Below are 16,567 nucleotides of genomic sequence, written 5' to 3' on the forward strand. Positions count from 1 at the left end.
AAATGGCATAAAACTGAGGACTTTCCCCCTTAAATCAGGAACAAGAAAAGGTTGTCCACTCTCTCCACTCTTATTTAACATGGTGCTAGAAGTTCTGGCCAGAGGAATCAGACAAGAGAAAAAAATAAAAGGCATCCATATTGAAAAAGAAAAAGTAAAGGTATCACTTTTTGCAGATGATATGATCCTATACATTGAAAACCCCAAAGACTCCACAAAAAGATTACTAAAAACAACAAACCAATACAGTAAGGTCACAGGATACAAAATTAACATACAAAAGTCCATAGTCCTTCTATATGCCAACAATGAGATATTAGCAAACAAACTCAAAAAAATAATCCCATTCACGATTGCAACAATAACAACAAAAAAATATCTAGGAATAAACATAATAAAGAATGTAAAAAACCTATATAACAAAAACTACAGAGAGTAATGGCGGGGTAGGAAGCGATACCGATAAATCTCCCCCAAAACTCAACAAGATCTTCAACCAGAAACAGAAAAACCTATACTTGGAGCTTCCAGATGCTTCGCAATACACCCAAAGGTATGATTGAGTGAAAAATTGGCTAAATATATAACCAAACCCCGAAGGAAATAGGGAGTAAGAAATGCTCCGCCTTCCTCACTAACCTAAACAGGGCGGCTTTCTCTGGTAACTGTGAATATAGAAACTGAGGCGGGCAAAGGGGGTGAATACATCCAGGCCGCGAAACAAACGGCCGAACCAGGCTGTGGCACGGAGATCCAAGCCGAGGAAAATCTGATCCTGTGGCAACCTGGGCAATACAAGCTAACACTCGCGCCAAACCCAAACAAAGAAAGACAAACAGCGCGGCCATTTTACCCGGTCTCCTGGCTGGTGCGCAGTTAGTGGGCGAGAGATTTCTTCCTAGGCCCCGGGAGTCAGTGCCCGTGTTGCCTCACGGAGAGGCAGGGTCAGAGGCCTTTCTGTGGGCCGAGGGCAGAGTCTCTGGGCAGCCCCAGTGCCCTGGGAAAGCCACACAAGGGAGGGAGTGAGAACTAATTCCAACGGTGGAGATTTTCCTTGCCGGAGGGTTTTTCACTCAGAGGGAAAGCGGCCGGCCTCATATCCTGGTTTGCGCGCGCAGATAAGGAGTGAGCGATTCCTCTGAGTGCCTCGGCAGTGCGCGCCCGTGTTATCGCACAGAGGAGCAGAGTCAGGGGCCTTTGTGTGGGCCAAAGCGGAATCTCGGGCCGCCCCAGCGCCTTGCAAAAGCCGCGCACGGGGACGGAGCGAGACTCAATTCCAACGCTGCAACTTTTCCCTGCGGTTGGGGGTTTCACTCAGAGCGTGAGACTGCTGGCCGGATATCCTGGTCTGCGCGCGCAGCCAGTGAGTGAGAGTTTCCTCCAAGCGCCCCGGAAGTGGACACCCGCTTGTGTTACCGGACAGAGTGGCAGAGCCAGAGGTCTTTGAATGGCCGGAAAGCCCGCCTGATTATGCTAGCAGCTCTGACTGACTGAGCCTTACCCAGAGCCCTGTGCTGAGTGGAAATAGAGTGGGGAGTTGCCAGCTCTTTGAGCCTCTTACTATCCAGGCAGAGGCAGCAGCAACCCATAGCTGGATTATCAGGCTACTAATTGAGGAAGGAAAGACTAGGAGAAAGGCTCTAGGAACACGGACTCTCTCACTGTCGGAGCCTATAAATGCTAATAGCCTAGACTGCCAACGAGACTAAAGCACAATACATGACATTGCCATAGAGACTTATCAACTGCAAACCTCCACCTGAGCGTGGCAAAGGGGCAAAACCCGGGGTACAGAGTAACCGACCAGGAAGAGGGAGAGAAAAGAAAAAGCAAGAAGATAACCTCTCAAAATCAAGAATAATCTGCAGACTTTATAACCTATCCCATTTTATTATATTTGTTCGTTTGTTTCTCTTATCTTCATTCTTGATACTTTTTTTTTCCTCCTCCAATTTGGCCGATTAACTCTCTACCGGTCTTACTCTCTCCTCTCCTTGAACTACACTACCCATAAGTGTTACATCTCCCATTATCTTTTCTCTTCTCTTCCTTTCTCTCTATGAGGGTTGCACTCCAAAACCCTTAACTCTCTCTCTCTCTCTCCTTTCTTTTTTCTTCTTTTAGTGGTTCCCTCTTTTTTTTTCTCTCTCTCTCTTTCTTTTCTCCCTCTATATTAGTTTCTTCCTTTCTCCTTTACATCTCCTCTCACTCAAACCTCAATAACAAACAAATTATCTTATCTGGGACTCAAACTTATGTTTGTGGCATTCTGGGGGGGTTTTACTTCACCTTTTTAACTTACTAGCAGTGCTCCCATCCCTGGCTCTCCATATTATCTAGTTCTTGTTCCACTAAATACAATAGTAATTTTTTAATTTGTCCCCCCATTCTTCCGTTTTCCTCTTAATCCTCTCATCATAACTCTTAGACAACCAACACCTAAAAGCAAATCATTTTATTCTTGACCCAAATTTTTTCCTTATTTGCTTTTTGTGGGTCCATATGCTCTTTTTTTTTTTTTTCTTTCTTCTTTTTTTTTTTTTTTTTTTGTTTGCCCCTTTATTACTTTTCCCCAATTCAGGCCCTCCATCACAGGCATTGTTTGTTATAATTCACAGTCCACCACAAGATTTTATCAAGAAAGAGGGGAGAGGAGAGGAGAGGAAAAAAGGAGGGGGGGAATAATTTCCTTTTTTTTTTTTTTTTTTTTAATTTTTATTTAATTTTTCTTTATTTCATTATTAATTTTTTTTTAAAAAAACAACTTTTTTCGATTTTTTTTTATTATTTTTTTAAACTTTTTATTCTTTATTAAATCTCATTAATACTATCAACAAAACCACCCTCAGATGCCATTAAGGAAGAGAAAATCGAATATCATGGATACAAAAGAAAGAGAGGTAACACAGCTAGAAGAGGAAAAATCTATGGAGAAAAAATTTAATATATTGGAAACCTTGGAGCTAAATGACAGAGAATTTAAGATAGAAATCCTAAAAATCCTCCGAGATATACAAGAAAACACAGAAAGGCAATTTAGGGAGCTCAGAAAACAACTCAATGAACACAAAGAATATATGTCCAAGGAAATTGAAACTATAAAAACAAATCAAACAGAGATGAAAAACTCAATTCACGAGCTGAAAAACGAAGTAACAAGCTTAGATAATAGAACAGGTCAGATAGAAGAGAGGATTAGTGAAATAGAAGACAAGCAACTTGAGGCACAACAGAGAGAAGAAGAAAGAGACTCAAAAATTAAAAAAAATGAGATAGCCCTACAAGAATTATCTGACTCCATCAAAAAGAATAACATAAGAATAATAGGTATATCAGAGGGAGAAGAGAGAGAAAATGGAATGGAGAACATACTCAAACAAATAATAGATGAGAACTTCCCAAGCCTGTGGAAAGAACTAAAGCCTCAAGTTCAAGAAGCAAACAGAACTCCAAGTTTCCTTAACCCCAACAAACCTACTCCAAGGCATATCATAATAAAATTGACACAAACCAACAGCAAAGAAAAAATTCTCAAGGCAGCCAGGGAAAAGAAGAATACAACATATAAAGGAAGGCCCATTAGATTATCATCAGATTTCTCAGCAGAAACTCTACAAGCTAGAAGAGAATGGACCCCAATATTTAAAGTCCTGAAAGAGAGGAACTTTCAGCCACGAATACTATACCCATCAAAGCTATCCTTCAAATATGAAGGAGAAATAAAAACATTCACAGATACAGAAAAGATGAGGGAATTTATCATCAGAAAACCCCCACTCCAGGAATTACTAAAGGGGGTTCTCCAATCAGATACAAAGAACAAAAAAAAACAGAGCCACAAGTAAAAGCTCCAAGAAGAACACAATAAAACCAAATTTAAACTGTGACAACAACAAAAAGAAAGAGGGGGAGAAGATGGATATTAACAGTAGCAAAGGACGATGGAGTGCAAAAGTACTCACAAAATAGTTTGCTACAATGAACAGGATAGGGACCCTTTTCATTATTCAAAGGTAACCACCATTGAAAAAACCACCACAGAAGTACATGAGATAAAAAAGATAGCAACAGTGGAAAGATGTATGGAATACAACCAAATAAAAACAAAAGATAGAAAAACAAAAGAGAAGGATCAAACAGACACAAAACTAACAGAAAGCAAGATATAAAATGGCAATAGGGAACCCACAAGTATCAATAATTACACTAAATGTAAACGGATTAAACTCACCAATAAAAAGGCACAGAGTAGCAGAATGGATTAAAAAAGAAAATCCAACTGTATGCTGCCTACAGGAAACTCATCTAAGTAACAAGGATAAAAACAAATTCAAAGTGAAAGGCTGGAAAACAATACTCCAAGCAAATAACATCCAAAAAAAAGCAGGTGTAGCAATACTCATATCGGATAATGCTGACTACAAGACAGGAAAAGTACTCAGAGACAAAAATGGCCATTTCATAATGGCTAAGGGGACACTGAATCAAGAAGACATAACAATTCTTAATATATATGCACCAAACCAAGGAGCACCAAAATATATAAGACAGCTACTTATTGATCTTAAAACAAAAACTGACAAAAACACAATCATACTTGGAGACCTCAATACACCGCTGACGGCTCTAGATCGGTCATCCAAACAGAGAATCAACAAAGACATAGTGGCCTTAAACAAAACACTAGAGCACCTGGATATGATAGACATCTACAGGACATTTCATCCCAAAGTGACTGAGTATACATTTTTCTCCAGTGTACATGGATCATTCTCAAGAATTGACCATATGTTGGGCCACAAAAACATCAGCAAATTCAGAAAAATTGAAGCTGTACCAAGCATATTTTCTGATCATAAAACCTTGAAACTAGAATTCAACTGCAAAAAAGAGGAAAAAAATCCCACAAAAATGTGGAAACTAAACAACATACTTTTAAAAAAATGAATGGGTCAAAGAAGAAATAAGTGCAGAGATCAAAAGATATATACAGACTAATGAAAATGACAATACGACATATCAGAATCTATGGGATGCAGCAAAAGCAGTGATAAGAGGGAAGTTCATATCACTTCAGGCATATATGAACAAACAAGAGAGAGCCCAAGTGAACCACTTAACTTCCCACATTAAGGAACTAGAAAAAGAAGAACAAAGACAATCCAAAACCAGCTGAAGAAAGGAGATAATAAAAATCAGAGCAGAAATAAATGAATTAGAGAACAGAAAAACTATAGAAAAAATTAATAGAACAAGGAGCTGGTTCTTTGAAAAGATCAACAAAATTGACAAACCCTTGGCAAGACTTACCAAGGAAAAAAGAGAAAGAACTCATATAAACAAAATCCAAAATGAAAGAGGAGAAATCACCACGGACACCGTAGATATACAAAGAATTATTGTAGAATACTATGAAAAACTTTATGCCACTAAATTCAACAACCTAGAAGAAATGGATAAATTCCTAGAACAATACAACCTTCCTAGACTGAGTCAAGAAGAAGCAGAAAGCCTAAACAGACCTATCAGTAGAGAAGAAATAGAAAAAACCATTAAAAACCTCCCCAAAAATAAAAGTCCAGGCCCTGACGGCTATACCAGCGAATTTTATCAAACATTCAAAGAAGACTTGGTTCCTATTCTACTTAAAGTCTTCCAAAAAATTGAAGAAGAAGCAATACTTCCAAACACATTTTATGAGGCCAACATAACCCTCATACCAAAACCAGGCAAGGATGGCACAAAAAAAGAAAACTACAGACCAATATCTTTAATGAATACAGATGCTAAAATACTAAACAAAATACTAGCAAATCGAATACAACAACATATTAAAAAAATAATACATCATGATCAAGTGGGATTCATCCCAGAATCTCAAGGATGGTTCAACATACGTAAAACGGTTAATGTAATACACCATATCAACAAAACAAAAAACAAAAACCACATGATCTTATCAATAGACGCCGAAAAGGCTTTCGATAAAATACAACACAATTTTATGTTTAAGACTCTCAACAAAATGGGTATAGAAGGAAAATATCTCAACATGATAAAGGCCATATATGATAAACCATCAGCTAACATCATATTAAATGGCACTAAACTGAAGGCTTTCCCCCTTAAATCAGGAACAAGAAAGGGTTGTCCACTCTCTCCACTCTTATTTAATGTGGTACTAGAGGTTCTAGCCAGAGCAATCAGACAAGACAAAGAAATAAAAGGCATCCATATCGGAAAAGAAGAAGTAAAGGTATCACTTTTTGCAGATGATATGATACTATACATCGAAAACCCCAAAGAATCCACAAAAAGACTACTAGAAACAATAAGCCAATACAGTAAGGTCGCAGGATACAAAATTAACATACAGAAGTCAATAGCCTTTCTATATGCCAACAATGAAACAATTGAGAACGAACTCAAAAGAACAATCCCCTTCACGATTGCAACAAAAAAAATAAAATACTTAGGAATAAACATAACAAAGAATGTAAAGGACTTATATAATGAAAACTATAAACCATTGTTAAGGGAAATCGAAAAAGATATAATGAGATGGAAGAATATACCTTGTTCTTGGTTAGGAAGAATAAATATAATCAAGATGGCTATATTACCCAAAGCAATATACAAATTTAATGCAATTCCCATCAAACTTCCAATGACATTTTTTAAAGAAATAGAGCAAAAAATCATCAGATTTATATGGAACTATAAAAAACCCCGAATAGCCAAAGCAATCCTAAAGAAAAAGAATGAAGCTGGGGGCATTTCAATACCTGACTTCAAACTCTATTATAGGGCCACGACAATCAAAACAGCATGGTATTGGCAGAAAAATAGACACTCAGACCAATGGAACAGAATAGAAAGTCCAGAAATAAAACCACATATATATAGTCAAATAATTTTTGATAAAGGGGCCAACAACACACAATGGAGAAAAGAAAGCCTCTTCAATAAATGGTGCTGGGAAAACTGGAAAGCCACATGCAAAAGAATGAAGCTGGACTACAGTCTCTCCCCCTGTACAAAAATTAACTCAAAATGGATCAAAGATCTAAACATAAGACCTGAAACAATTAAGTACATAGAAGAAGACATAGGTACTCAACTCAGGGACCTGGGTTTTAAAGAGCATTTTATGAATTTGACTCCAATGGCAAGAGAAGTGAAGGCAAAAATTAATGAATGGGACTACATCAGACTAAGAAGTTTTTGCTCAGCAAGAGAAACTGATAACAAAATAAACAGAAAGCCAACTAAATGGGAAATGATTTTTTCAAACGACAGCTCAGATAAGGGCCTAATATCCAAAATATACAAGGAACTCATAAAACTCAACAACAAACAAACAAACAATCCAATAAAAAAATGGGAAGAGGATATGAATAGACACTTCTCCCAGGAAGAAATACAAATGGCCAACAGATATATGAAAATATGCTCATCTTCTTTAGCTATTAGAGAAATGCAAATCAAAACGGCAATGAGATACCACCTCACACCTGTTCGATTAGCTGTTATTAGCAAGTCAGGTAACAGCAAATGTTGGAGAGGCTGTGGAGAAAAAGGAACCCTCATACACTGTGGGTGGGAATGTAAAGTAGTACAACCATTATGGAAGAAAGTATGGTGGTTCCTCAAAAAACTGAAAATAGAACTACCTTATGACCCAGCAATCCCTCTACTGGGTATATATCCCAAAAACTCAGAAACATTGATACGTAAAGACACATGCAGCCCCATGTTTATTGCAGCATTGTTCACAGTGGCCAGGACATGGAAACAACCAAAAAGCTCATCAATAGATGACTGGATAAAGAAGATGTGGCACATATACACTATGGAATACTACTCAGCCATAAGAAATGATGACATCGGAACATTTACAGCAAAATGGTGGGATCTTGATAACATGATACGAAGCGAAATAAGTAAATCAGAAAAAAACAGGAACTGTATTATTCCATACGTAGGTGGGACATAATAGTGAAACTAAGAGACATTTACAAGAGTGTGGTTATGGGGGGGGAGGGGGGAATGGGAGAGGGATAGGGGGTGGGGAGGGGCACAAAGAAAACAAGATAGAAGGTGACAGAGGACAATCTGACTTTGGGTGGTGGGTATGCAACATAATTGAACTACAAGATAACCTGGACTTGTTATCTTGAATATATGTATCCTGATTTATTGATGTCACCCCATTAAAAAAATAAAATTATATAAAAAAAAAACAAAAAAAAACTACAAAGCATTGTTAAGGGAAATCAAAAAAGATACAATGAGTTGAAAAAATATTCCTTGTTCTTGGATAGGAAGAATAAATATAATCAAAATAGCCATATTACCCAGAGCAATTTATAAATTTAATGCAATTCCCATCAAAATTCCAATGACATTTTTTAAAGAAATGGAACAAAAATTCATCAGATTTACATGAAACTTAAAAAAACCCCAAATAGCCAAAGCAATCCTAAGGAAAAAGAATAAAACTGGGGGCATTACAATATTTGACTTCAAACTATATTATAGGGCCACGACAATCAAAACAGCATGGTTTTGGCAGAAAAATAGACACTCAGACCAATGGAACAGAATACAAAGTCTAGAAATAAAACCACATATATATGGTCAAATAATTTTCAATAAAGGGGCCAACAACACACAATGGAGAAAAGAAGGTCTCTTCAACAAAAGGTGCTGGGAAAACTGGAAAGCCACATGCAAAAGAATGAAACTTGACTACAGCTTGTCCCCTTCTACTAAAATTAATGCAAAATGGATCAAAGACCTAAATATAAGACCTGAAACAATAAAGAACATAGAAGAAGACATAGGTACTCAACTCATGGACCTGGGTTTTAAAGAGCATTTTATGAATTTGACTCCAAAGGCAAGAGAAGTGAAGGCAAATATAAATGAATGGGACTACATCACACTAAAAAGATTTTGCTCAGCAAGAGAAACTGATAACAAAATAAACAGACAGCCAACTAAATGGGAAATGATATTTTCAAACAACAGCTCAGATAAGGGCCTAATATCCAAAATATACAAAGAACTCATAAACTCAACAACAAACAAACAAACAATGCAATACAAAAATGGGAAGAGGACATGAACAGACACTTCTCCCAGGAAGAAATACAAATGGCCAACAGATATTTGAAAAGATGCTCATCTTCATTAGTTATTAGAGAAATACAAATCAAAACTACAATGAGATACCACCTCACACCTGTTAGATTAGCTATTATCAACAAGACAGGTAATAACAAGTGTTGGAGAGGCTGTGGAGAAAAAGGAACCCGCATTCACTGTTGGTGGGAATGTAAAGTAGTACAACCTTTATGGAAGAAAGTATGGTGGTTCCTCAAAAAACTGAAAATAGAACTACCTCATGACCCAGCAATCCCTCTACTGGGTATATACCCCCAAAACTCAGAAACACTGATACATAAAGACAGATGTAGCCCCATGTTCATTGCAGCATTGGTCACAGTGGCCAAGACATGGAAATAAATGAAAAGCCCTTCAATAGAAGACTGGATAAAGAAGATGTGGCACATATACACTATGGAATACTATTCAGCCATAAGAAATGATGACATCGGATCATTTACAACCAAATGGTGGGATCTTGATAACATTATACGGAGTGAAATAAGTAAATCAGAAAAAACCAAGAGCTACATGATTCCATACATTGGTGGGACATAAAAATGAGACTAAGAGACATGGACAAGAGTGTGGTGGTTATGGGTGGGTGGGGGGAAGGATGTAGAGAGGAAGGGGGAGGTGGAGGGGCACAAAGAAAACTAGAGAGAAGGTGACAGAGGACAATCTGACTTTGGGTGATGGGTATGCAACATAATTGAATGACAAGATAACCTGGACATGTTTTCTTTGAATATACGTACACTGATTTATTGATGTCACCCCATTAACATTAATAAAAATATGTCGTACTGTCATTTTCATTTGTCTGTATATATCATTTGATCTCTGCGCTTATTTCTTCTTTGACCCATTCATTTTTTAAAAGTATGTTGTTTAGTTTCCACATTTTTGTTGGGGTTTTCCCCTCTTTTTTACAATTGAATTCTAGTTTCAAGGCTTTATGATAAAAAAAAAATATGCTTGATACAATTTCAGTTTTTCTGAATTACTGATGTTATTTTTGTGGCCCAACATATGGTCAATTTTTGAGTATGTTCCATGTACACTAGAGAAAAATTATACTCTGTTGCTTTCGGATGAAGTGTCCTGTAGATGTCTATCATATCCAGATGCTCTAGTGTTTCGTTTAAGGCCAATATATCATTATTGATTTTCTGTTTGGATGAACGATCTATAGCCATCAGTAGTGTATTGAGTTCTCCAAGTATGATTGTATTTTTGTCAGTTTTTGTTTTTAGATCAACAAGTACCTTTTTTTAATATATATTTTGGTGCTCCTTGGTTTGGTGCATATATATTGAGGATTGTTATGTCTTCTTGATTCAGTGTCCCATTAATCATTATGAAATGATCATTTTTGTCTCTGAGTACTTTTGCTGTCTTGTAGTCAGCATTATTAGATATGAGTATTGCTACACCTGCTTTTTTTTGGATGTTATTTGCTTGGAGTATTGTTTTCCAACCTTCCACTTTGAATTTGTTTTTATCCTTGTTGCTTAGATGTGTTTCTTGTAGGCAGGATACAGTTGGATTTTCTTTTTTAATCCATTCTGCTACTCTGTGTCTTTTTATTGGTGAGTTAAATCCAGTTACATTTAGTGTAATTATTGACACTTGTGAGTTCCCTATTGCCATTTTATATATTGCTTTCTGTTAGTTTGTATCTTGTTTAATACTTCTCTTTTGTTTTTCTAACTTTTCAGTTTTTTTGTTTGTATTCCATACTTCTTTCCTCTATTGCTACCTTTTTTAAGTTATGTCCTTTTGTGGTGGTTTTTTCAAGGGTGGTTACCATTAAGTAATGAAAAGGGTATCTACCATATTCATTGTACTACTCTATCTTATGAATGTTTCTGCACTTCATCGTCCTTTGCTACTGTTAATCTCCATCCTCTCCCCTTTTTTTTGCTTTTGTTGTCACAGTTTCAATTTGGTTTTATTGTGTTCTTGGTGGAGCTTTTTCTTGTGGTTTTGTTTTGTTTTGTTCTTTGAATCTGGTTGGAAAACCCCCTTTAGTATTTCCTGGAGTGGGGTTTTCTGGTGATAAATTTCCTCATCTTTTCTGTATTTGTGAATGTTTTTATTTCTCCTTCATACTTGAAGGATAACTTTGATGCGTATAGTATTCTTGGCTGAAAGTTCCTCTCTTTCAGGGTTTTAAATATTGAGGGCCACTCTCTTCTAGCTTGTATAGTTTCTGCTGAGAAATCTGATGATAATCTAATAGGCTCTCCTTTATATGTTGTATTCTTATTTTCCCTGGCTGCCTTGAGAATTTTTTCTTTGTCGTTGGTTTGTGCCAATTTCATTATGATGTGCCTTGGAGTAGGTTTGTTGTGGTTAAGAAAACTTGGTTTTCTGTTTGCTTCTTGAACTTGAGGCTTTAGTTCTTTCCACAGGCTTGGGAAGTTCTCGTCTATTATTTGTTTGAATATATTCTCCATTCCATTTTCTCTCTCTTCTCCCTCTGATATACCTATTATTCTTATGTTATTCTTTTTGATGGAGTCAGACAATTCCTGTAGGGCTTTCTCATTTTTTTAAATTTTTGAGTCTCTCTCTTCTTCTCTCTGTTGTGCCTGAAGTTGCTTGTCTTCTATGTCACTAATCCTACCTTCTATCTGGCCTGTTCTATTAGCTAAGCTTGTTACCTCATTTTTCACTTCATGAATTGAGTTTTTCATCTCTGTTTGATTTGTTTTTATAGTTTTAATTTCCTTGGTAATATATTGTTTATGTTCATTTAATTTTTCTCTGAGCTCCCTAAATTGCTTTTCTGTGTTTTCTTGTATATCTCTGAGTATTTTTGGATTTCTCTTTTAAAGTATCTGTCATTTAGCTCCAAAATTTTCAATATATTAATGTTTTCTCCATAGATTTTTGCACATCTATCTGTGCTACTTCTTTATCTTTTGTATCCATGATATTCAATTTTCTTTTTCTTAATGGCATCTGAGGGTGGTCTTGTTGATAGCACTAATGAGAATTAATAAAGAATAAAAAGTTAAAAAAGAAAAAAGAAATTTAAAGAAATGGAAGAAAAATTGGAAAAAACACAAAAAACCCCAATAATAATTTATTATTCCCCTCCTCTTTTATTTCTTCTCTTTCCCTCCTCTCCCCTCCTTTTTAGGAAAATATCATGATGAACTGTGAATTATATTATGCTAAATGGAACAAAAACTGCCTATAATGAAGGGCCTGAGTTGGGGGGAAGTGTTCCATGGGCAAAAAGGAAGTAGGGACCCACAAAATGCAAAAAAGGAAAAATTTGGGTCAAGTATAAAATGATTTGCTTGTAAGTGATGGTCGACTAAGAGGTATAATGAGAGGGATAAGAGGAAAACAGGAAAAAGGAAAAAACATAACTATTGTATTAAGTGGAGCAAAAACTAAATAGAATGGAGTTCCTGGGTTGGGAGGAATGCTAATGAGTTAAAAAGTGAAGTAAAAAGCATCCAAAATGGCACAAGAGATAACCATGAGTCCCAAATTAAATAATTTGTTTGTGATTGAGGATTGAATGAGAGGAAAAGTAAAAGGAGAAAAGAAGAAACTAATAGAGAGGGAGAAATAAGAAAAAAGGGAAAAGGAAAAGAAGAAAAAAGAAATAAACAAAAAGAGGGATAGAGAGAGAGTTAAGGGTTTTGGAGTGTAACCCTCATGGAGAATAAGAAAGAAGAAAAGAAATAAAATGTAACACTTATGGGTAGTGTCATTCAAGAAGAGGACAGAATAAGACAGGCAGAGAATAAAAGGACCAAGGTGGAGGAAATAGAAATAATAATAACAAAGGCAAGAAGATGAAAGAAACAAAAAAATAGTGGAACAAGTTATAAAGTCTGTGTATTTTTCTTGATTTTGAGAGGTTATCTTCTTCCTTTTTCTTTCTGCTCCCTCTTCCTGGTTGGTGACTCTGTACCCCAGGCTCTGCCCCTGTGGCATGCTTAGGTAGAGATTTGCAGTTGATGAGACCCTACGGTGATGTCATATATTTGGCTTCAGTCTCGTTGGTAGTCAAGGCTTGTTAGCGTTTGCAGGCTCCGACAATGAGAGAGTCTGTTTTTCTGGAGCCTCTCTCCTAGTCTCTCCTTCCTGAATTAGCAGCCTGATAATCCAGCTATGAGGCTGCTGCTGCCTCTGCCTGGGGAGTAAGAGGCTCAAAGAGCTGGCAAATCCCCACTCTATCCCCACTCAGTGCAGGGCTCTGGGTAAGGCTCTGGCAGTCAGAGCCGCCAGCATAATCAGGCGGGGCAAGGAGCCAATTGCTCTCAAGGTGACTTTCTATGAGCCTCCAGGCCTGTTCAGCAGCCTAGCACTCTGTGGGACCACTCTCCCCAGGCTTACTGCACTTTGTAACCTGGTTTGGCTGGGAAGAAGATGCACTAGTCACTGCCTGCAGTACAGGAGGTCTGAACTTAACATACGCCACGTCCATGTTTATAGTGTATATCCCTGAGTATGAAAGCTTTGCCAATCAGAAGTTGCCCCCACCCCTTTAGCAAGAGGCACTAAAAAATATCACACCTCTTGTCTTGGATCCATGAACTGAGAGAGATCTTGTCAATTAGAGCCGTGTAGATCAGTTGGGAGGTGAGCAGACTGTGGGTTAAGCTAATTTCAGCGATTGGATCTGCAGGTCTGCTACAGAAAGGACTGCAAACTGCCCGCACGCCCCTCCCCTGACACTTGATTTTTAGCTTGAATGGCTGGGTGAGGCGTCCTACCCGCCCAGAGAAGTTAGGGCATAGGGAAGTTCGCTTTGGTGCACTCCCTGCATGTGCTGGCAGCTGCTGCCTGTGGTTTGGGTGGCTGCTCGCATGCAGGCCATTGCTCCCAGCACATACGGGCAGTTGAATTGCCTGCGTGCGTGTGCGGTTGGGTTGCTTGCGGTGTGCGTGAGGTTGGGATGCTCATGGTTTGGGCGGTTGCTCCCGGCACTCACGTTTGCTCGCGTGGGCTGATTCACCACAGGCAAACTCTTTCCTTGGCTTGAACAAACATCTGTGCTGCAGCCTAGCCTCCTCCACACCCTTAGCCCCCCCACCCCCACTCTCAGTTCCAAGTAAAAGCAGCCTTTGCTCAGGTTAGTGAGGAAGGCAGAGTGTTCCTTTGTCCTACTTATTTCCTTCAGGGTTGATTATATATTTAGTCAATTTTTCGCTCTACCCTACCTTCGCCTTCAGTGTGTGGAACTCCTGGATGCTCCAAGGATAGATTTTTCTGTCTCTGGTTGATGAACTTGTTGAAATTTTGGGGATATTTGTTGGTCGCACTCCTCATGGCGCCATTTCTCTAACGTCACCCCAGAATGAAGTTCTTTTTTTTTTTTTTTTTTTTTTTTTTTTTTTTAAATAAATTTTTATTGATGTTAATGGGATGACATTAATAATTCAGGGTACATATATTCAAATAAAATATGTCTAGGTTATTTTGTCATTAAATTATGTTGCATACCCCTCACCCAGAGTCAGATTGTCCTCCGTCATCCTCTGTCTAGTTTTCTCTGTGCCCCTCCCCCTCCCCCTAACTCTCCCTCCCTCCCTCCTGCATCCTCCCTCCCCCCACCCCTGGTAACCACCACTCTCTTGTCCATGTCTCTTAGTCTCGTTTTTATGTTCCACCAATGTATGGAATCATGTAGTTCTTGTTTTTTTCTGATTTACTTATTTCACTCCGTATAATGTTATCAAGATCCCACCATTTTGCTGTAAATGATCTGATGTCATCATTTCTTATGGCTGAGTAGTATTCCATAGTGTATATGTGCCACATCTTCTTTATCCAGTCTTCTATTGAAGGGCTTTTTGGTTGTTTCCATGTCTTGGCCACTGTGAACAGTGCTGCAATGAACATGGGGCTACATGTGTCTTTACGTATCAATGATTCTGAGGTTTTGGGGTATATACCCAGTAGAGGGATTGCTGGGTCATAAGGTAGTTCTATTTGCAGTTTTTTGAGGAACCACCATACTTTCCTCCATAATGGTTGTACTACTTTACAGTCCCACCAACAGTGTATGAGGGTTCCTTTTTCTCCACAGCCTCTCCAACATTTGCTATTGCCCGTCTTGTTGATAATAGCTAATCTAACAGGGGTGAGGTGGTATCTCATTGTAGTTTTGATTTGCATTTCTCTAATAACTAATGAAGCTGAGCATCTTTTCATATATCTGTTGGCCATCCAGAATGAAGTTCTTAATGAAAAGAATGCTGCCTATTTTCTCTAAAGCAAAAGAATAAAAAATAGTTAATATCTGTTGACAAACTATTATGTGCCAAGAACTGTTTTTAGTGCCTTATATAAATATTAGTCCTTAAAGCAACCCTATAAGGCAGGGGTCTCAAACTCGCGGCCCGCAGGCCGCATGCGGCCCGCAGACTAATCCACGAAGTTCAAGAAAAGTGTTGCATAACAGTTGCCTTTTGTAGACCTAGTGCGGCCCGCCAAACGGCTGTCATCTTGCTCTGCGGCCCACATGCTGAGTTGAGTTTGAGACCCCTGCATAAGGTAAGTACTATTATATACTCATTTTACAGATAAAGAGACTGAGGCATGTGGAGTCTAACTGCTGAGCCAAAATCCAAATTTGGCACCAGCAACTTGAGAGCCTCTTGGGAATATTTTTAACAGTTCTGAAAACCATCCACTTATAAGATTACTCTGACATACCTGTGAACAGCCCCACTCCCCAAAGTTACTTTTTCTGTGACCATCTGTAGCACATTATCCCACTGATTCAAGGCCTTTCTAGGGATGAGGAGGCAAGACGCTGGGCTAATGAGTTCTCCATTTGCAATCAAGCTGGACAAAAAGCAAAGCCAATGAGCCACACCATGCAAAACAGTAATGCCATTAACTACAGCGCAAACCCCAAACCGAAGGGAAACCACAGCCAATTTTCATTTGAACGGTAAGGGCCTCCTACTTACAAGATGGTACAGGGTTCTGAAGTGATTTTCTAAATTGTGCTGACACATTGATCCTGCTGTGGATTACTGGTTTTATCTTTAAAAGCAAAGAAATACAAATCACTAAGCTTATGTTATAATAGTTGCTTTGTTTTTTTCTATTAAGGACATTCTATAGGTTTCCAGAGAAATGTCTGTGGTAAAATCTTGCTTTCTCCCCCACTTATGTAAATGTCTGGGCTCACCTTCTATTGATATTATGTGGTTTTAACAAATGCTTTTAAAAACCCTGGGAATACTGCTCATGATTTTTCCAACATAGACATTGTTGGGCTGTTATGAGAATTTCAAGGCAACTTCTTTAAAAAATGCTTTCTGTAAAATGAAAATAAAATAATCCTATAAAATCTTGAACTCTGAGGTTCTCCTTCCAGCCTGTCTTGTCCCCTCTCCTCTCCCACCTTCAT

At 38.1% G+C, this 16,567-nt stretch overlaps 1 pseudogene; it reads right to left on the reverse strand.

The window, feature by feature from the left end:
* LOC136398350 (doublecortin domain-containing protein 2-like) overlaps positions 1–16,567 on the reverse strand; it is a 151,559-nt pseudogene that overhangs the window by 23,872 nt on the left and 111,120 nt on the right.

This window comes from Saccopteryx leptura, chromosome 3 (genome assembly GCF_036850995.1).
Source record: "Saccopteryx leptura isolate mSacLep1 chromosome 3, mSacLep1_pri_phased_curated, whole genome shotgun sequence".
NCBI classification, from domain to species: domain Eukaryota; kingdom Metazoa; phylum Chordata; class Mammalia; order Chiroptera; family Emballonuridae; genus Saccopteryx; species Saccopteryx leptura.